We start from the raw sequence: 23,912 nt of genomic DNA on the forward strand, positions 1-23,912 counted from the left end.
AACCTTTTAGTCCCACATCGGGGAGTTTTTCTTCTTAAATTGTTTTATTTCATTATATAAAGAAATTCACTACTTTTGTAAAATCTATGAGAAAGGGGTTGCTCTATATTTTAGAAGGACTCCTAAGGGAAAATATTTTATAGCGTTTCTTAAGAGTTCGCTATTTTCCTTAACGGTTTTTTCGGAGTTGCCAAGCTCAAGTTGAGCATCTACTACATATGCTAGTAGTAGGTGTAGTAGGGTGTTTTATCCTGGAGATATCCGTCCTGTGAGGGCTATAGCATCACTCTTGAGTGTAGCCGGGCGCTAATGTCTTAAGTTCAACGTGTTGAACACGTGACTCACTCTGTTTTTCCAAAGTTTTGCCTTGTTGCTGTTGTGGAGATATAGGGAGCTCATTCGTTTCATCAAATCGATCACTTCCATAATAAAGGAGCTAAGTATCAATAACTTTTGTTTATTTGATTTTTCCTTGTTTTTGATTATTGCACCCAACATACAGTTCAATACTATTATGGGAAGTGTATGTTTATCCCATAAAATGATATCGACCGTAGTCAGTTATGATTGATCACTATCTAATTTAATTCTATAACACTTTAACGAAGATTTTGATGACTTTGTGCGACTTCATACCATGTGGAAGCTTAGAGAATCATCTATTCAAGAGAAAGATCTTCGTGCATTGATTGCTTTGTTATCTGATACTTTTATTTTACTACCATTTCACTGATAGTTTTGAACTATTTTGTATGTAGGAGGATCCTATTCCCAACCACTTTTGTGGAATCTGCAAATGAAGGTTGCTCATGGAGCAGCTAAGGGACTTGCATTTTTTCACGGTGCAGAAACACAAGTCATGTATTAAGACTTTAAAAGTTCAAATATCCTACTTGACTCGGCATGCAACTCCTCCATAATGTAGATTCAGCTCTCACACCTATGATGATTACTATTCTATTTTGATTCGTATAACGATTTCTCTATTGTAATGTTAAAACTCACAGACTTATAACACACCGCTTTTGGATTTTGAATTGGCAAAAGGTGATACATGATTTCACCACAAACAGTGGCATATAAATAATCTAAAACTACTGTGTTTCTTTGGTTATACATCACTGGGTTGCCACGATGAGCAGAATAACAGAAGCACATGACAAGTCTGGTGCAGTAGAAGCTACAATAATCAGAGATGTCTAAACTGGAACTCTTAGTGCTTTTTCTTTTGGCCGTTCGAATGAATTGTAACAATGATACAACTATAGTATTTTGACAGGGGCGTAAAACAATACATGACAAGTAGATCTTACATTGTAGCTACTGATCCCATATTTCTGCTAAAAAGTTGTCAATTTTTTGCGATAAATAATCCACCACCTAAAGGATCCGCATGCTATGTGTGAATCTGCACTGCTGCCGTCTTGATTCGATGCTGGTGGTTATAGACTCTGTTGAGGTGGATTTAGAACAACATGATAATTCAGCTGTAGCATTTGAACCCGATAAGCCTTACTGATCCTTCCGGTGTGCATTTTGTGTGAAATACTCATGTATTAGTATACAAGTATGGAGTTGTTTTAAGCTTTTCTTACACACCCAATCACTTGAAAATGCTCGAGCAGTTAGCTAAATTTTCAAAAGAGTTGACCTTTTGTTACCATCGGTGCATGTAATATGTGCAATATTCAATGGGTCTATTTATATGCAATCTAAACGATACCGATTCGGAAATTTCATAACAACCAATTGAAATTACAAATCCAAAAATGATTTGGTTTCACCAATTTTAATTCATCTGTGGCATCTTAAACAATAAAATTCATAGCCTTTAGTTCTCACCAACTTCCTAAAAAAAACAACCTTGAACTCGACAAAGAGAGAAATCGGTTTAAATGGATTTAGCAAAAAGAAAAACGAAGAATCTGAGAAGGAACTCATTTGGAAGAGACATTTGCATCCAATAGTATCTCCTCTAGTTTAAGAAAACTTCATGAGCTATCTTCCTACAAGTAGCTGCTCTTATACGAAGAGGAGTATAGCTTTAAGGAGCATTTGTGCATGATCAACCTAAGCCCTCAAATGATATTAGGTGACATGCATTTAGAGAAACATGCAATAAACCCATTTCAGATGATATTAGGTAACATGCATTTAGAAAAACATGACTGGGTTCAGGTAACAAACCCATTTCAGATGTTATATTCACTCATCTGACTAGTAGAGCTGGCAATATACGACCTGACCTGTGGATTGACTCTTACTGGACCATCTGGAGTCGCTGTCTAAACGTGTAAAGGACACCTATGACCTCATTCACCATTTTGGGCTGCAGATTGCAAATCTCCTAGACGAAGAAAGAATGTCAAGTTTCAACAAGGAGTTTCCTCATTTGACATTTGTATCATCCGGCAGTTGCCTGGTGGAGTCCTGCTGGATTTTAAGAGCCCCTCAAGATCTTCTTGCTGTTGCATCATCCAGTTCTGGTAGTATATACGGAATTGCAATTCGTTCGATGGGCTTTCTTCCATCATGTACTATTAAGGTGAAAGGTGTAGATAGAGATTTCGCAAGCTCCAGTGTGAACAACAGGTTGCAGCTTTATAAAGTGGTATTTTGTCCCATTTTTACAGATATATGTTCCAGTGTGAACAACAGGTTGCAGCTTTATAAAGTGGTATTTTGTCTCATTTCTACAGATATATGTTCCATGTAACTCCAACTTTCTTTTATGTTTGTTACTCGTAATCTCCAAATTGATATTTGTATATGTAGTTGTTGCTTTAGTTGAACAGTTTTTCCAATGCAGCAAATGAGTAAAGATTAGATTGGGTTGTGCATCCGCATTACCGTAAAACTTTGATAAATTCATAATCCCGACAACAACATTACTGTTCCCATAAAATGATTGTACCCAAGATGGTGATTGTAAGTTTGGTTAGTCACTCGTTACAGACAGCTGAATATCTATGAATTTTAGAAAATCAAGTTACAAAAGTTTATGAGATCATCAGGACATCACAAATCAAGAATTCACATATCTTATTAAGTCTGTGAACACCATTAATTTGGTAGCACAACCAATTGAAACACATGATAAAGTACTGGCTATAACAAGATATAGACTCAAATCATGAACGAAATTAAGTGCAATGAAATGAAATAGAAATCAACACAAGCATATACGTGGTTCGACAACGGAGTGTCTACATCCACGGGTGAAAAAGAGTTAATGTGTTTATTAAGATTGTTGGGTTACATTGAAGGAGCTTCGTCAATTTCTCTGTGAGTAATCCATAGCAAGAATAGAAGAGAGAAATGAAATAGAAACAGAACCCTCCTCTCTCTTCTGACAACCAAGCCCCCCCCTCCTCTAGACCTAATCGTTTTGGTTTATAAAGGGAAAATATTTTCTGGAGAATTACTCTTCTATCCTTAGCTTAGGATTGAAGCTGTGTTGGGGTTGATATGGTGTGTGCTGCTGTAGTCTTGTGTCCAGCTGCAGCTTCTAATCATCCTCCATGTGTCCGTACAGATTATGGTATATACAATTTTCCCCTTTTCTTGAGGGTCGATGATAAGCGATCCTTAAGAAAAATTCCTCTCACCATAATCGTTCACGCTTCGGTTGTTGTTTCCTTCGGCCGCTCCTTGTCGAAAGGTTCTGCATTCTTATCGTACTGGTACAAGCACTCTTCGTGGCTTGTTCTTTGTTGGTATTTGGCATTGACATTTTCGATACCCGGCTTGGTGCTTGTCCGTTGCATGCTTCAAGTTGAAAATTCTTTGTAAGGCCGGTTGAGCAGCAACAACCTATACATCGTAGCGTCGACAACTTTTACTTCACAACACCGTATTATTTGGGGTCACAGGACCTCGTAGGATTACTCAAATTTATCTGGCACAAAAATGTAAGTGGACGACATTTCGTATCAGTTTATTGTATTATAATAAATAAGGTAAATTCATCTTATGAGCAGTAACAAATTTATTAAGTATTTGTATGGTTTGATCTTGCCCCTGCATTGTGGGGAATCGTAAATCCATTATCGCTGAGGTAAGATGAGTGTTTGAACCTGTCACCCCGTTGGCCAATCTCGGGCCAGGAGATTACCGAACGGTGGGGGTTGAAAATCTCCCGGAGACGTGGTGTAAAACTGAATGTTTTGCAAACACCCGTTCCGCTGAGCTGCCAAAGGCATGTCATGTTGGGCATCTCTTTCTTATGGAAGCCTTCCCCCTGATCGTACACTCATAGACGCTTATGGGGGAGTCCGGAGAGATTGCGTGTGAACGCTTTACCCAGTATGAAGATATGAGACCGGTGGTGCTTGCCCCGGTTCTCCATTATATGCATTAGTATCCAAAAACGAATCCAATTTATGGAAATGTATGCATTATTCCGAATTGAAATGTATCAAATGCATATAACAATGTATGCTAATATAAACAAGATGCAAGGAGTCTGAATATTTGCAAACTCTTTAGTTGTGTGTATGCCCCCTTTTGGTTTCGGAAGGTGGTTCTTGAAGCTTGCGAAAGCAAAAGTATCTGCTCTAACGTAGGATGCTTAGGCTGTCGAATTTGAGCTGCCCCTTGAACTGTGCTTTTGAAATGATTGCCCCGACGAAGAATTTATTAACTTCTCCGTTGCTGTCACTTTTTCTCTATTACAGTTGCCAAAAATCATGATTTGCTGGAGATCTGTAACAACCAACACATGCTTCTGTGTGTATTGCCGTCGGGCATCTTTTAGTGAAAAAAGTTTCGAGGTTACAATAGAAGGCTTGTTTACTTGGTATCCACGTGAGATATTTAATCTCATATTGTATTACCCGCTCGTTTTAGGATCGGTCCAGGACAAGAAATTAATTTATTTCTTGTGCTTCAAGATACTCGTTAGTAATACCAACATTATGAAATTATTTAATTTCAATTAGCAACTTGAAAACCGCCAAAAAGACCTCGAGATTGACCTTTGTTTATTGATTGGGTTAAAATTATTAAACCCCAAGGACACTTTAGGAGCTTGTAGGGAATCGTATTGTCATCATCATGCATCATCGGAATTTAACCGAAGCTATATTTTCGGAGTGGGGCCGACACCATATTGGCCAAGCTTCTTATGCTTCTCAGTAGTTAACTAGTGCGGTGTCTGGAGCAATAATCGTCGTCTTCAGCAAGCATCATGTCTGCGCTACTTCTCATTTATTGTACAGACGCCTTCGTCTTCGAATCGTCGTTGCAAAGCTTTGCACTCTCCATTGGATTATGCATCGTTGATGTCTTTGGAGCATCCCCACCGGATTTTGGATCATCGTTGTGAATGCGAAAGAGATATCTTCCTATCTCTGTGGTAAGGGATATCTTCATTTACGAAGATCATATCTCTTTTTTAAGGGATATCTTCATTCATGAAGATATGAAGTTCAGGGAGATTGCTCCGTAAACATTGACCGTCCTGCTCGACCATCATATTCTGGATCATAGTTTTGAGCCTTTGGCTCATTGTTAGTCTTTGGATACTTGAAATAACGCAAAATGGGATGTTGAAAAGACCCTTATCATAAATCATGTGAAAATACGTCGTCACAACAACCACCTTGTTGTCATTGCATGATATATTAGACTTGTCTTATATAGACAACGAGACAATGAGAGCTGTCTTATATATTAAACATATTGCAGATTCTCTAGCTCTCCTTGTCCGAGTGGTGTCATCGGAGTACAGTCTGTATGCATCATAGGGCAGAGCTGAGCGCCGGGCGAACTCTTCTCAAGTTTGCTTTCAGCATCGTTATTGGAATGAAGATCGAAGCTGGGAAGAAAACGTAGGTACACCATCGCTGGAGTGGGGAAACGCAGGTACATCAGACTCGTGCTTCGTCGTTGGAATTGGCATCTTTATGGCGTCGTAATGGTGCCATCGATGGCATCCCATTTTGCGTATGAACGAGGTTTGTACTTTGCGTATGAACGGAAGTATAAGAATCATTCTTATAAAGAATGAAGCATCAGCTCTCACATCATCATACTAAGCATTGATGCTTAGTTTAAGGCAAGTCCATCGTACTGATACAAAGCTTTCGTCATTCGCTTCGTAATTTGAAGGTTTTGTCATCAGCTTCGTATTTTGAAGCTTCGTCCTTAGCTTCGTGTTTTGAAGCTTCGTTAATTATGATGATGACGTATTTTGAAGTTTCGTGTTTTGAAGCTTCGTCCTTGGCTTCGTGTTTTGAAGCTTCGTGTTTTAAGGCTTCGTGTTTTGAAGCTTCGTCCTTAGCTTCGTGTTTTAAGGCTTCGTCCTTAGCTTCGTGTTTTGAAGCTTCGTGTTTTAAGGCTTCGTGTTTTGAAGCTTCGTTAATTATGATGACGTGTTTTGAAGCTTCGTGTATTGAACCATAGTGTTCAGTATGAAGCAACGTCATCATATTTGCATATCGTTACCAGGTCCTTGTATTAGGTATGTAATCCCTGAAACTTTTGATACTTCCATAATTAGTGAATCAAGCCACACTGTCGATATTGGACTTAAGATCATCTCTTTAGGATTCACATCATTGGCTTGCCTTCTTAAGATCAGCGGACTTAAGATCATCTCTTTAGCTTGCCTTCTTCGCTCCTTGAACTACGAGACAAATCATCTCTTTAGCTTGCCTTCTTCGCTCTTTGAACTACGAGAAACTTTGTAGTCCGGGTTAACTTGGATTATTAACATCGAGCATCATATGACTTCGAAACTTGGCTCATCTTCTTCAGGCCTTGCATCTTTGTCTGCGGATTTTGAATCGACATTGCAAGATTATGACAATCAGTTATGAAACATTGGCGTCAGTCTTCGGTTCTTCAGTTCATTTGTATTCGGCTTCGGGTTTTGGCAAGCACTACTGGCATCGGACTTTGGCTGGTGCTCTGTGTCATCGGGGTGGAAGAAGAGTCATTGGGCTTGAGTTGTACGCTGGTAGACCTTGCATCATCGTCACTAGACTGCAGCAACCTCGTTTATTACGATCGTGCCAGTCATAGACCTCCTTGAAGTATGCTTCGTAATTAACTCTTGTAGAAAGTAGGTTAACTCATCGTCGTCTACATCAGACTTGGCATTTTCATGCCATCGTTGACGTCAGTCTTGGGTTAAACCGTGGCTTCTAGTTGTATTCCGACACATGCTTTTAACTAAGCTTGAGCCAAACTCTTTTAGCTGCCTCAACTGGTATTTTAGCTTAATTTATAGTCCCTTTTGAGCCGGAGCTGCATTATCTGGATATGGAGCCGAAGATATACCGTCGTGTTGATAGATCGAAGCTGCACCACTGGGGGTAGAATCGTTCTCGTCGATGTACCAAAGAAGGTTAGACCTGCAATAACTTATTGTAATCCCTTGAGTCGAACAATCCCTTTAGTATTAATACCCTGTGCAATCGTCCCTGTTGCACTTCGTAACTTGAAAATCATACTTTGGTTCACATGCGTCATCTTTGGACCAAAACTGAGCTTTGCATTTTTGCTTCCAGGTTATACGCCGTCGTCATGTCCGGGTTTGCATCAGCGGACTTTGGATATTGTAACAAGACTTTAGCTCTTCGTTTCCCAAGACCGTCGTCATCAGATCATGTATCTTCGTTGGTTTTGCATCGTCATTGACTTTCAAAATCCATCGACTTTTGATTGGCCTAAAGATCACTGCAAATTCTCTTGGTCCTCTCTTGCTTGGTTTTCTAGCTGGCCACTTCGAGGATTAGCATCCTAGCAAGACTTTGGATTGTCATGGGAAAACTTGGGTTCTTGGTTTTTGTTGCACTTTGGCCGTCGGACTTTTATTCATTGTCATCATGGTTTGGTTGTGGTGTGCTTGTTAATCCATAAAAACTGGATAAGAATGCATGAGGAATTCCGAAGCATTCATCGATAAGAATGCATGAAGTATGAGAAATTCCGCAGCAAGTATTCTTTGATAAGAATGCATGAGGAATTCCGAAGCATTCATCGGTAAGAATGCGTGAAGTATGAGAACGAAGAAGTATTAGAATACTTCATGTTCCCGGTCTCATGACCATTAGTGGTTGGAGCTGCATCATCGGAGTGGACTTTGAACTTCATCGTCCACTTAGGTGAACTCTGCCTTAGGAGGGTTCTGTTATCACTCAATCGTCGATATCAGTCTTGGCATCTTCATGCCTTCGTCGATATCAAACTTGGCGTCGACATTAGAGGTGGGTTAACTCATCGTCGTCGATGTCGGACTTGGCACCTTCATGCCAACGTCGATATCAGACTTGAGTTAACCGTGACTCTGGCTCATTGTCTGCCGTTGCATTGGAAGCCTACATTGTCATCATTTTGATAACGAAGCATGCTTCGTAATTATACCATCGTATGGCCGGTAGGCTAACTCATCGTCGCCGACATCAGACCTGGCATTTTCATGCCATTGTCGACATCAGACATGAGTTATACCATGACCCTGGTTCCTTGTCTTCCGTTGCATTGGACCACATACAGTCCTTGTGACGATGCATCTTATCATGTCGAGGGAGCCACAGCGGTGGTATACAGCCCTCCTCCAAGTGAGTCCTTTAACTAAATAAATAAAAGGAAAGACCAGTAGAAAACAAAATAGTAGAAATTAAGGTGAACCTAGAAATGATTTCAGAGTGTTTCAGTTGTTGGTTATTAGTGGAGTTCCAAACACAGAACTCATTAGAACATTTTGACAAATAGTAAAAAAGCTAGCTTAAAAGCAGGATGGTTCGAATCTTGTTTTAAAATGAAAACTAATCAAGAGGAGGTTACGATCCTCATAAACTGGTTAAGTTATTAGCCATGTAAAAACCCATTTGATGAAAATAAGGAAATTCAAAGATCACGAAGGGAAAAACCCATTTGAACCAACATTAGCTTGGACTGCAACTACAGGCCAGTTTTTATAGAATCAGCCCCAGGCAAAAACTGCGGGGAATATAAAGCTACCGACGGCAGGGTTAAAAATCAAAGCGAGGCTATGCTCGTTTCAAAACGAAAGCGACAAGAGTTTTTATAAAATGATAAGGCCAAACAATACTGGGTTAGAAACCAACATCGCTATAAAAAACAAATCCAAAGATTGGGTAGCGATCAAATCTAAACATGACGGTTCCATGAAAGGTTGGAGGTATACTAAAAAGTTGAATACAAGGCTGGTTTATCATTAGGAAACAAATCTGAAAAGTTTGTATAACATCTTAGCACCTCAAAAATCATTCAATACGCAGGAACAAAGCCATGCATCAAGAGCAAATATTAGGCCAAAGTTGTGTTTGGGCAAAAATGTACTGAAAAGATGAGGACCCCTTATAAAGACCCAGGAAAAAATACTCATCAAGATACTCGAAGAGTTAATAAAGGTCTGCACATATGATAATCTAAGTAAAATAGATTTTTGAAAAGAACCAAGTCCAGAAAAGAGATTCTTGAACCATTTCCATGAACAGTAAATTGAAAATTTGTAAAATTGAATACCGATTTTAGAGATAAAAACTTAAACAGTAACAGATCTGGAACAACAGGTAGGATAAATCCTTTACCCATTGCCTGATTCTAGCGCCAAATTGTGAACACCATTAATTTGGTAGCACAACCAATTGAAACACATGATAAAGTACTCTATAACAAGATATAGACTCAAATCATGAACGAAATTAAGTGCAATGAAATGAAATAGAAATCAACACAAGCATATACGTGGTTCGACAACGGAGTGTCTACATCCACGGGTGAAAAAGAGTTAATGTGTTTATTAAGATTGTTGGGTTACATTGAAGGAGCTTCGTCAATTTCTCTGTGAGTAATCCATAGCAAGAATAGAAGAGAGAAATGAAATAGAAAGAAACAGAACCCTCCTCTCTCTTCTGACGACCAAGCCCCCCTCTAGACCTAATCGTTTTGGTTTATAAAGGGAAAATATCTTCTGGAGAATTACTCTTCTATCCTTAGCTTAGGATTGAAGCTGTGTTGGGGTTGATATGGTGTGTGCTGCTGTAGTCTTGTGTCCAGCTGCAGCTTCTAATCATCCTCCATGTGTCCGTACAGATTATGGTATCTACAAAGTCAGACAAGAAAGTCACACTATTGAACATAAATGCTTCTCATCTCATTTTTACGTGGAAAATAAATAAAGTAAGATACAAAGAGAAGACAATAAGCAGACCTAGAAAATTGATATCCAATGACACACTCCTACCGGAGATTGGGGGCGTTCTTAAAAAACTATAAATATACCTCCGCATGTTGCTCGGCAGTAACACTAGTTCAGCAGTTGCTTCAATTTTTAGTTTTCACCAATGTCTAACAGAAACCCTTAAACACAGATGACGAAAACGTATTTGTTTGGAAGAAACATTTGCATCCCGAACTAGCTTAAGTAAACTTCGTTAACTCTTCTACATGTAGACTAGTAGCTCTTATACGAAAAGCAGTTTCCCATGAGGAGCACTTGTGCACGATCAACCTAAGCCCTTTAATGTGACATGCATTTGAAGAAACAACTGGAAAATCATGACTGGGTTCAGGTAAGAAACTCATTTTAGATGAACAGTAAACACTAACATGCAATGTACGCAACTAGTATCCGAAACAACTCTTGATGAACAGTAACCACTAACATGCAATCTAAGCAACTAGTATCCGAAATAACCCTGCAGCCAAACACTCGACAGTGTGGTCTAAAGCCAGAGTAACCTGGTAAGTCTTGAATTTAAATAACTGGTGCTCGTTCAAATGTACAGCCATCGACTTCATGCGACAGTGTGGCAAGATACCAAACCTCCTCGACAATGGCAAAGCGAAAGAATGTCTTAAGTTTCAACAAGGAGTTTCAATAAGGAGTTTCCTCTTTGTATTCAAGAATACCTACCTATGGGAAGTTTACACAGAAGTATAAAGTACATATATTTGTAACTAAAATTATTTTACAATGAGCAGTTAACATATCAAAAAACAGAACATTTCTATTACACTGATCAATAAGAGCAAAAACCTACCACGACTATAGCAAAGTATTATTATTTATTTATTTTTGAAAGAATTAAAAGCAGCCATTAAGGCACAGTCAAGCATTGCAAGATAATTTTTCAGACTCTAATTTAGAACTAACATGACTCGAAAGCTCCAACAACCATTTCCGTAGAACAAATTATTCACTCTGGCATATTTCGCAAGGAGGTCTGGCACTTGATTACACAACTTATTATTAAAACACACTCTAACATCACCTGGACACTGGATTAAATACTGACACTCCCTGATTAGATTACCATCTTTCCAAGTAGTAGTGATATTAGGACCATTATGCTATCCATTACCTTCTTGTTATCTCCTTCCACTATGACATGCTGAAGCTGCAGCGGAGAAATCCACTGAAGAGTTTTAAGAAGAACAATTTTTTGGGGACCATGATTTTTTTGGGGATCATGGTTTTATTTTGGATAAAGACATTAGAAGTAAATCTAGGTCACCCCTTATCTGGATATTTATATTAATACCTAAATTACCCTCCTGATTAATTTTGGGTGATGATTAGTTAGTGTTAATAATAGTTAGTGTAATGATTAGTGAGATGATTAAGTTAAAGATAATTAGTGAGATTAAAAAATCAGATGATTTTTTTTTAAAGAAGTAGAATTACTGAGAGAGTAAAGTTAGAGAAGATGAAGAAGGAAAACATGAAAAACGATGGATTTTACCAACCACAATCGGAGGAAGGGTATTTGGGTACCCAGGTGTGCTTCAAACTTAGATAATGTTGGTTAAATTGCTCCAAACTTTCAAAAAAATGAAAATTTTTATGTAGATTTGGGTCAGTTCGGTTACCATATGTCAGGAACATGTAACCGAACACACCTGAAAGTGTAGTTCGGTTACGTTTTCCAAACACGCAGGTTACCGAACTCGCTCTTTAGTGGAGGTTTTGGTCGTACAATGTAATGTTCAGTTATCTAGGATAAAATGGTAGGTAACTGAACTTTGAACTTAACAATTTATTTGGGTACATCTTGTGTGTTCGGTTGTTTCGCAAACTTCAACATATTTTGCGAATCAACCGAACTGGGCTTATATATGTATATATGCAATTAGGCAAACGTTCGGTTACTACGAAATTTATTTCTTGGCGAATTAGGTAGAGTTCGGTTACGAAGTTTCAAAGGTAGAGTTCGGTTACAAAGAAAACTTAACATTTTTGCGAACGAACCGAACTTGTGGACTTCTCGTTATTTTCGTAAACTAAAGTTCGGTGATATCCTTATTTTGCGAAGGAACCGAACTTATGGACTTCTGTTGTTCTAATACAAGGAGTTCGGTTAAAAGTATTTTTTGCGAATCAACCAAACTCTATTGGCTAAGTTCGGTTATTTTGGAACTCAAGATAGTGGCCACAACAACACAGTTCGGTTAGACTGGATTTGTTTTTTTTTTTTCGGTTCTAAGGGTGGAGTTCGGTTACTTTGTAGTTTTAAATTTTTTTGCGAAACAACCGAACAGAGAGTTGGGTGACTTAGTTTTAAATCCAATAGAACCGAACTGTTCTTCGTGTTCTTCAATTTCAAGAAGTTCAGTTTGTAAACTAGGGTTTTTTGGAAAATCGTCCTAACCAAACATGGCTCTGTAACTCCTACTAAAACCCTATTTTGATGATTTCTATTCGGTTGAAGCAATCAAAATCAAATTAAAGTGAAGGGTTTGTTGGAAAATACCTCCGGAGTGGTCCCATGGCAGAATCAGGCTGCGACTGGCGTCTTTTATACTCGATAAAATTATCATGTAACAGAACTTAATTGTGATTGCATTGATGTTGTTACATTTCTTAAATAGGCGGTGGTGGTGGTGGTGGGAGGAGGTGGTGGTGATGATCGGTGGTTGGTGGTGGTGATAATCAAAGGTGGTGGTGGTAATCGGCGGTGGTGGGCGGTGGTGGGCGGTGGTGGTGGTAATCGGTGGTTGGTGGTGGTGATAATCGGAGGTGGTGGTGGTGGTAATCGGCGGTGGTGGGCGGTGGTGGTGGGAGGAGGTGGTGGTTATATATATATAGGTGGTTATTAGGTTGGTTTAAATTAAATTAGGTTAAGGGTAGGTCAGTCATTTCAACGTTTTAGGACACCCCTTATCACTATAGGGAAGGTGGCCTAATAAAACCATGGTCCCCTAAAAAAAACCATGGTCCCTAAAAAATCATTTTTTAAGAACAACCATCGCTTCAGCTTGAGCCACATCTCTGGCTCTTTCTACCATTGTCCAGGCCTCCACCAATCTACCTGTAAAATCTCTTATGATTAGAGCAATTCCAGCAATATTAGTATTAGGTAAAACAGATGCATCAATATTTATTTTCACATGTCTTAGGGGTGGAGGTTTCTATTTATAATTTCTATTTTTTGTTATTCTCTAGTCTCATGTTATTATTCACCTCCTGGCTCCTGCGCCTGTTGCAAACTGGAACAAGCTTATTATAGGGGCGGCATGATTTATTAGAGGGGCGGCATTGTGATAGTAATGTCCCTTTAGTTGGTTAGGGGATGTCCTAAAGGGGATGTAAATTGACTGCATTACCCTTTTCACCTTAAATCAACCAAAATCAAATCAATTTTTTTTAAACCTAATGAATCAGAAAAAATCAAATCAGTTTTTTTCATCATCTTCTTCATCTTCTCTTCTCCTCCATCAACCGTAACCTCCATTAAAATTGAAAATTTCATCGTCTTCGATTAATCGACGATTCGAAAAATGTTTGGAAAAACCCAGTTAGGGTTTAGTTTATCGTGTTGGATTTAAGTTAATTTTGTATCAAAAATTAGGGTTTTGTATGAAAATTGAAATTGAAATTTCTGGTTGCATGTGAGTTACGGTTGGTAATAACTCAAATACGAACTGTAACTGTAGATTGGGTTGATGTTACAGTTGGTTTTAACTCAAATACCAACCGTAAGTTCTTAGTTTTGAGAAATATGTTCAGTTACGGTTTGTATTTGCATCATATTTATCAACCGTAATTGAGTTACGGTTTGTTACTCAAACAACCATACCAACCGTAAATAATCCTGTATCTTAAGAATTTATCAAATAATGATTTACGGTTCAAAAGTTAAGTTGACACACCAACGGTAGGGTAGTTACGGTTGGTCTCGATTCATTAGTTACCAACCGTAATTTAGTTACAGTTGTTGTCCAAATTTAATTACCAACCGTAACTGGTTTTACAATTAGATCTTCCCCAAATTTAACCAGTTACGGTTGGTATTCGATAACTTACGAACAATAACTAAGAGTTACGGTTGGTCACGAGCAAAATTGCAACCTTAAGTTCTTCTGAAAATTTAAAAGTTTTGATTTTGTTATGTACTTTAGATAATTTTGAGCGAGAAAAAGCTAATGGGAACTAATTTAGAAGTATACCGGGTCACTGGAACCACTCATTTTGGTTGAGTGAATCAAAATTTAGGATTTCACAAATATCACAAAAGTTTTTCTTTTTCTTCACCTCTAAACTTTTTTCTTTTTAACTCTAAAAATCTGATTTTGTTTTGATTTTGAGTTAATATAAGTGAAATTAATCATTAACAATAAACTTGATTATTATCACTAAACTAGGTTATCAATAATGAGGGTTAATTTGTCATTTCCAAATTTTTTTGATAAAGGACACCTTGAATGATCATGTAATGACCTATTTTTGTCCTATTAGAATGCCGCCCCTCTAATAAAAGATGCCGCCCCTATAATAAGATTGCTAAATTTAGTATGAATTTTGTTATCATTGCAAAAAGTAACTACCCTTTGTTTCAAACTGATAGGTGAGACCCTGCATTTATCAAAGATGAGTTCACATGTCGACTTCCAGATAAACCGCATAATAATAACTATGAGATTAGCAGAAGCTTGCTTGCTGAAGGATATTTTTTCTCTGGATCACACCATGACTTCAGCCACTGTTTGATATCTTGAACTGAACTGACTTCCTGTGCCATTTCTGTAGATAGAGCACTCCACACATTTAGCATAACCACATTGAAATAGCATACGTATGGCAGATTCCATATCTGAGTTGCATCTTGGACAATTTGTGTTTTCAATTTGAACTCTTCTATCCATTATTTCACTCACAGGTAGGATACCATGAGCCACCTTCCAGAGAAACAATTGCCATTTACGAGGAATTTTAAGATGCCAAATACTGAGCCAAAACTTTGATTCATTTCCATGTTTGATAAATCTTGATTATAGTGGCACGGGATCTTACGGTATAATTTACTTTTTATATACCTTACCAAAAAATCTATACCTATGGTGATGATACTAATTCTTTTGATAGAAAGAGTGAGAGTACAAGGTCTGTATGAACAGAGAAGAGCTGTGTGTCCACAAAAAGCTGTCGAGGGAAAAGAGTATCGGTATCATTTTCTAGCTTTTTAACATTGCTTTCTGAAATACCGTACACTCGAGAGCAACAAGTCAAGGAAAAAGATGCGCGTACCTTCATAAAAGGCCTATCGCTCCTTGGGAATGATTCGATAAAATTCTCTTTTAAGAGTAAAGATACCTAAAAAGCGACCAAACAATACACATTAGTTTCGTAACTTTTGCACTAGCACTTAATATAGCAATTATTATTACCGGAAGGAAACATTCTGAATTTCAAAGTTATGCAGTATTAAGACCAGATTAATTAATGAACTTTGTGAAATTGTTGAAAAATGAGAAAGAATTGGTACCTTATCATCATTGGACTGAACGTTAGTGATTGTATGAGATCACAAATTTGAGCAAAGAGAATCCATACATGATCTTAGCACCGATAGGAAGCCTTTGGCAGCTTCAGTCTACAATAAAGGAAGAAAATAATAAGTCATTCTAGTAGCAATCCCATGAGCGTGATTTTTCGAATTATGAAGGAAAAAAGTAACTTTAAGATGTACTTTCAAGTCAAGATTGTACATAAACATACTGGAGATGTTTATACTATTTTGAGAGCTACCTGGACTTCCGTGTATTCATAAACGTACCTTCTTTTTGCTAAATAACATTCGCCGACAAGCTCTGTGTGGTATGGACTTAAAGACGAGATTAACTCTTTTTGCTTGGGTAATTGTGGCATTGTGGGTGATTGTACCTATTTTCCGCAGAGTAAATAAATAGTATGAGTTCACTAGGACCAATAGTTCGCACCTCAACGGTATACGCAACTACTCAAGTCTAGATCGCTAATGTTTGTAAAACAAGTTACACACCTGGTTCTTGTTAGCATCAACCAGAATGCCATTTGCCAACCTCGTCATTACTTTTGAGGATTTATTTTTAACACCTACCTACAAAGAAAACCAAATATGATTAAACTTACTGCAACAGGATATCAAGACCACATAAGAGTGGAAAAAGGAAGCCTGTTGAAAAAAAAGAAACAACATACTTGATATTAAGTAAATCGTATACTATTTTAACAAAGTAAAAAATATAAATATATTAAACTGAAAAACCCAAAATCATTTGGCTACAGGAAACAATACATACCAAATTAGAGCAAACAACCACGGTTTGCTTCTCCAAGAGTGCCGCAGCAAACATGGTTAACACCTGAAATGCAAACAGATCAACAAATCATATTCAGCAAACTATTTCTTTTTAAATTACAGAAATGATTTAGACTTAAACCAAGATTCTATTGTGAGTTCCAGTATTATTTTTTTATTATTTCCCTTTGAGAATTGAACATCTGTATAAGAAGTAACGAGAGGAAAGGATCATATGCCACATGACACGTCCCAAACTAGTTCACAGGTCATCGAGACACGATATATTTTGTTAAAAGAAATTTACAAGGGCATTAACGCCTCTACACCTACATGATTATTGGAAAGTAGAAAAATGTAAAACCAACAAGACACTAAAGTTCCAGGATGCACATTAACCATTCTGCAGATTCTTACATTATCAAGTCGCAAGGAGCCACATATGCAACCAACAGCCCATATGGATAAGGCGGTTGCCTCCTCCTCTGATGAGCGGGCAGTTTGTGCCTGACATCAAGAGAAACGGCCAAGAAAAATTAGCCAAGTCTGTGCAACTGTAAATGAAGATTAAGTGGATGAACAAATGACCAGAAATTAAGAGTTATATATGCAATTGCTGGTTGAGGTAATCCCAGATGCATTGTACCTCAGCAACTTCTAGACTAGTATTGCAAGATCTTAAGTCAATGGTTGAGCCAGCAATACTACAAACTGATCCACTACGCCTGTGGAACACCAGAGGATGCAGATGGTCCAAGGGTCGAAATAAAAGCGTCGTTCCCCGGGCAGGGCAACACAGTTGGTGATATTCACATATTATTTGTAATGATCACCATGATTGTTTGCCTGAAAATGCAGGAAAACATATCTGTCAATAGAAGGACTAAGAGGAGGGGTTTAAGTTGTGTACAATTGCAGAGAAGATAAAACGAGGGCAGCCAGGTCTAAGGAAAGATAGATTTTCCACCTTGGCCCATTCAAAAACGTCACTGTAATCACTGGGATCTTCCTGACCAGAGGAAGAAGCTTCCTCTGTATCCGCTTCATCCGCACAACCCCTAAAAATCCAGTCGTCACATGGTGAACCTTGAAAACTGGGGGATTCGAAAGTACATATTCAATGAGAATGTCTTAAGTACATTAAGGGAAGAATTGTTTCACTTCCCTCTTGGGTGCTCTTTGTACAGAATAGAATTAGAATATATAATATCGGAGTAAAGCATGGTCCACCTGGAAGAAGATTCAGAGCTTTTACACTGATGATACCGCAACAGAGGAAGAACCGCATTAGGTAATCTCTTTTCGTTGGGTAGCTTTCTCACAGAGAGTTCATCAATGCCGACGTTATGAGCATCTCTAGATTCCGTTTGAGGTGTGTGTTGTTCTGTTTCAGAATTGTTTGGAAGAGCCACATTATGACCATTTCCTTACGTTGGTATATGGAACTCTCCCACTTTGCTGTCATCGTCGCTCCTGGGATTAGAACCTTCTGTGCTTATTTCAGAAGATGTGATGGGTTCATTCATTATACTATCTTCACAGTCATGCTGTGACAAAATACTCTCACATTTCTCTTGTGAATCTCCTTCCTTGTTATACACCCCCGGTGAATCCAAATCTAACACCCTAAAGCCTTTTGTTAGCCATTTCAACCTTTCTTGAGTGAACATGCTGTGGAAGAATGAAGGTAACTTTCAGCAATGACGTAACCATGTTCATACAGTTTTTTTCCTCCAAGTTTCATAACCATATGGCTTATAGCACATCTAGCCAGACTACGCCAAAGGATATTACACAGTGAACATTCTGAGCTGCAAGAAAATAAGCTCAAGCACCAATTTAGAGAGAATCATACCTATTGTACAGTGTAAATCGAAGAAAGGAAGCCGTGTGAGGATGCAGTGACATCGCTTTGTGGTCAAAATTTGACGACCAGCCCATGACCTGGTAGGTTGTTTCTCTGAGATCATTGAAATCAGTCCTGAAGGTTTTTGTACAATTTATTTAACGCGCATACAGCACCCATACAAAGTTGAATCATCTGCCACCTAGGAGAAATTTACAACCAATTTTTATCGAGAAATAAAAACATAAACCTAATAATACAACTAGTGATGGTTTCGTCATTAGAAATATCTAAAAAGAATTATATAATAAGTCTCATGTTCGTGTTCAAGAAGCCAAACAACTCGAACCAACATGTCATTTTAATAGCTTGAATTTTGGAACAGATAGATGAGTTTCTATTCCATGTATGTATTACCTGTTAACGGAATACAAAGAATAGATCACTTTGTTTGAAATGTTCCTGCAAAATTGATGAACATATTAGGAGCTATTTAGATGCATACAAAATAGAGATAGTCAAATAGACGGTAGATTTAACAATATCTTAATGTTTCGAAGAAATAGTAGATGTGGTTCCTTAAAAGAATGTCCGTAACACTCAGTCCTCCAAGATCCAAACACATTGTAGGAAGATGAAGGAAGCTATTTATACCTGTCCGAGGAGTATTTCACTCAACTCACTCATTGAAGGAGTTCTTTCAAGTTTCAACAGCATGAACCTGACAACATATTAACATTTTTAGTCAACCACGAGAAAATAAAAATGCAACAAAACTTCTGGGCACGAAAAATAAGAAACCGATACAAAATAAATGATAATATATCCATGGAGCACATAAGCTTCATAATGCAAAGGCCACTAACCTCCAGACCTCCTGGAAAGCAGAATGATACAAGGTTCTTATATTTGAGCAGCAGCTGTTTTTCTGGAGGATATACAAACAAAACCTGAAAACAAAAGTAAGATTATATTTGCATCCAACAGGTTTATTAGTTTCCATATTATAAACTGCAAATTAATTCCATACAATTCTCCCAGCAGTAACTATCTAGATTGACAATAGAATCAGCACTTGTGGTTCAAGGTTTGGTTCAACACGCGCTGAATGATTGCAACCCATGGCACTTCGTAATTTCCCCGACCCTTAGACTTTCTGGCTAATATCAAGTTTTGTAGTGTCTGAAGTCCAACAACTACCATACTCTCGAAAAGCTTGGTGGGCTCCTTTGTCGACTTATGATCCTACATAAAATAAAATAAGATAACTGTATTGTTAACACAGTCATGTGCAAAATAGAGCATAATTTCTCATTTTTTATGGATAGAGAAAAAACATTAGATCATAGAAAAAGCTGGGAATCTCCTGAAAAGCAAATTCAACAACTAACATAGTCTTGAAAATATATGGGAGAATTACAGGTCTTATGCAGTCTTTTAACTCCACTGACTCGTGATTCTTTCCTGCCTACTGTGAGGTTACTCAAATCCAATGTTATGTAATCTTATTTGCCAAATGTCTAATGTGTATGTTAGTCAAGTGTTCATAGATAACTTGTTCATAGACGCGCCTCTGCGCTCTGATGGATTTCTCTTGTGGGATACTTATGGGTTTCCTTTGGATCTAACTCAGCTGATGGCAAAAGAAAGAAGCCTGCTAGTTGATGTAAAGGGTTTTGAGAGGAAGCAAGAAATAGATCCAGGAGTGCCCAGAATAAGAAAGTCGGTGGCACTACTGTTGTCGTGGATGCTGATGCCACTTTCAGAATTGCACAAGAGCGGAGTGTCTCCGACAGATGATAACTCCCATGGCAAGCCTAATAATTTGAAGAAAATTGAGTCGACATTCAACAATCTCAACAGAATTTTTGTGGAACTCGCATGTCAAATACACAAGATGCTAAAATCTTGCTCTTTCATCTGAGGAAATACCTAATTGTAGCTCAGGTTCGTGAATTTACCATCTCCACCTGATGCCACGCTGAGTGGAGAAGAAAAATTCACATCGTCGAAGGTAACTGCATCTGTTGCATTCAGGAATTCTTCAAGAGATTTCCTGCAAAAGAGGGTTGCATTTGAGCAATTAAAATCAAGGTCTTCTGATGATTCTAAAGAGTTTGCACAAAAGAGATGGAACAAAAAGATATAACTATAGTGGACTACTGAGCCTAGTTTTAGCCATCAATAAATAAAAAGGGTGGATGATGAACTTTTGATTTTTTAAGATTATGTTTTCCTAGCCAACTTCTCACTAACAGAGTGTTTCAAGGCAAAGTGCTTCAAAAGAATATTTGAAGATGCATACTGTACAAAATCTCAAGAACACCTGAGCCTTGGTGCCACTTTGTTCTATTTCCCCATTGGGTTAGCGAAATGGATTTTGCATTTGCAAACTTCTCATTAGTTTGTCAGCTACTTGGAACTGCTAACACCCAGATAGTTTGAGTTGCTATATATAATCACAAATTCACTTTTTCCAACACTTTTACTTGGATTGTATCTCTTCTGCAATTTTCTTTAATTCTCTGGACTCCAAGTATACAAAAACTGGCATGATTAGAAAATATAACAATAAGTATAAGTAAATGATGAAGTTGATATCAGACATTGACTCAAATGTTCACCATAAGACTGGTCTAATTTTGTGACATCATATCAAAAAATTGGATACTACAAAGCTACTATCAGGTTAACCCTAGAGATGAGGCAGTGCTAGGCTCTGAATCCTTCAGTATAGTATGTACTAGAAATATATAAATGGACATTACAAATCTACTAGTCAGACTAACCCTAGAAATAAGGCAGTGCTTGTTGTGCCGAGAGGTTCATATTGTTCCTCAAGGCATTCCAGGATCCGGCATCAGAAACGAAAAACTACACATACAACGGAAGCTAATGCACAATAAACACAAAAGACACAGATTTACGTGGTTCGGCAATGGCCTACGTCCACGGGCAGCAATTCACTTCATATATCAGAGAATACACAATGCACATGACACTCAACACCTGTTCTTCTTCTTCACATTCTCAACTCACCTTCAAATCTCCCCCAACTCTCCCAGCCCCAAAGCCATGAGAGGATCTACATCTTGCTAATGGAGAGATTACTTCTCTTCTTTGTGAGGAGATGTCTACAACCTAAGGGTTTAGACAAATATTGATGTAGATGATGTAGATACCTATAACCTAAAGGTTATGCCTTTATTTATAGGCTTACAATACTTCGATTAGGAAACCAAGCTTTACTCTAATTTAGGAAATCTAAACTAGCTAAGATAGGAAACCCTTACTTAGATAGAAGTCTAAACACAATTCTAAAAATCAGTCAAAACTGATTTAAGAAATCACACTGATGTTTCCTAAAATCTTGCCAATATCCAACAGTGCTAGGCTCCAAATTATCTGGTATGTACTACTGGTCAAGCTGACGAACATTGAAACAGGACATACACATACAATAAATCTGGACATTATATATCGAGGGAGACACATAGCAAGACTTCATCCTTAATAAAAAAAAACTACAAAACACTGAAGGAGATATAGAGAAACAGAAAAACAAACCTGCAGGCCGTCCCAAGGGTACGATCGCTTGTTGGTACAAGCTGTAGAATCATATTGCTCATAAGTTCAGCTCTATATTCCCATACCTCCGTCTAGGAATTTACAGATTTCTTGGCAAATGAAAAACTCATCCAATGCAAAGTTCTGACCGCAGGTTACGCAGATAATACCGTCGTGGTCATCCCCACCTTCCTCGAGGCCCTCTTTGTCTCCATTGCAGGCTTTGCCTTGGATTACTTGGCCAGAGACTGGAAGGCAAACTGACTGCCTTAAGACGCCAAAACAGAAAAAGTGATGAGTGATAAAAAAAATGGGAACAATGCAAGCTTTATATGAAACTAGTTACACATGCTAAAAATAGCCAATAACTACGGCCAAACCAACCACCTTCCACTTGTATGGGAGGCGTGAAGAAGTTCAGCAAAAAGCCAGTTGTAAAAGTGACTCATGGAATGACCAGTCTAGTCTTCATTTAGAAGCGGCTTATACCAAATATAACAAGAAAGAATAATACTCCATTGTTATTGTTCAACATAAATTTCTTGGATAATTGGGCAGAAAGGCAGTAGTTTAGAATCTAAGCTTTTCATGCATAGATTTCAGCCCTTGACAGGGAATCCTCTAGGTTGGCACAACCATACCATAACATACAATCATCTATTAAAACAACTAGCAAAATACATCAGCCTGGACTAATCAGCCTGGGCCTGGGCGCCGCTTTAGCACAATAAGTAACTTAGCCAAGGTTTTAATAAAGGCCAACCACCACATGATTTTATGTTTCTTATATTTCAGAAAATATGTTACCTGGAATAGTCATCTTCCTGCCTATGGGATTTCTAGCACTGCTAGTAGATACTAGACCAGAAGGAGCTTTAGCTTGAGCAGAAACGACAGACCTTGACGAGTTTTCCTTGAAATTACTTATGAAGCTCTAACTCAACAACCTTATATGGTACTTTACAATCCTATAAGCCATGTCAACAGCATCTGCTGCAGCGTTTACAGAATGCGGTCGACCTCCAATTGCCTAAACATAAATCCATAAAAAAGTTTTAAAACAAAAAGATCATTTTACACCCTGCCTACTATGAAGTTAGATTGAATAAAACTAAGAAAATATCTGGTGCTTACACACCAATATAGATGACGTCACAAAAATGGAAAAAAATTAATAAAATACAAAACTATTCTCTACTTAAGCTGAGATAATATGGTAATTTATTCAGATCAATACTTGGACTGGCCTGAAAAGGTAGAAACCGTAGGAACACAAAGAAAATCAGTTGATAAACTCAGAAAACAGAAACAAAACAATTTTCCATAGTGAAGAAATAAAATGTCCATGGTGAAATGGTCATGCCAAGCTTCATGCCGCTGCAAGCTCTAACTAAACCCTTCAGTAATTGCAGATCTCTAAGATCAAACTCAAAAACGAAAAACAAGAAATCACATTCACTCCAAACTTCCTAAGACGTCAATTTAGCCCCACATTTATAATAATACAGGCATCTATTTCAAATCTTATATAACCCACACATGGCTCATGCTTGGCCTACCTCATAACTTTGGATTAAAAGAATCAAATGTTTTAGACATCCATACCTATCAGTAATTTAGTACATAGAGAGCATAAGGCCAGGTCAATGTTGGCTCACCTGTACATTGGCCACAAACCAGTAATAGTAGTATAAGGTTTAGCCCTGAATAAAAAAGAACAATATTACGACAGACAAACATGAAGTAAATTGATTCGTATGACAAAGCGAACCTATTTATGACACTGTTGTCTTTATAGTGCGATATGTTGGTCTTGGACTTTCATGCAAGAGTTATGGTGTCTGAACTCTGGATTGAAATTCCATAGTTCAAGCAGAAGAAATAAATACCTCAGCACACATGAAAAGACATAACTGAATTAGTTTTAGCCATGGATGACGAACATTTAATTCTTTGAGATTATG

At 37.9% G+C, this 23,912-nt stretch overlaps 1 pseudogene; it reads right to left on the minus strand.

Annotated features, from left to right (window-relative positions):
• Nucleotides 1-14,763: 14,763 nt before the first annotated feature.
• Nucleotides 14,764-23,460, minus strand: LOC113316417 (annotated as a pseudogene).
• Between the last annotated feature and the right edge of the window lie 452 nt (nucleotides 23,461-23,912).

The sequence above is a fragment of the Papaver somniferum genome, chromosome 10, assembly GCF_003573695.1.
Source record: "Papaver somniferum cultivar HN1 chromosome 10, ASM357369v1, whole genome shotgun sequence".
In the NCBI taxonomy this organism is placed as follows: Eukaryota; Viridiplantae; Streptophyta; class Magnoliopsida; order Ranunculales; family Papaveraceae; genus Papaver; species Papaver somniferum.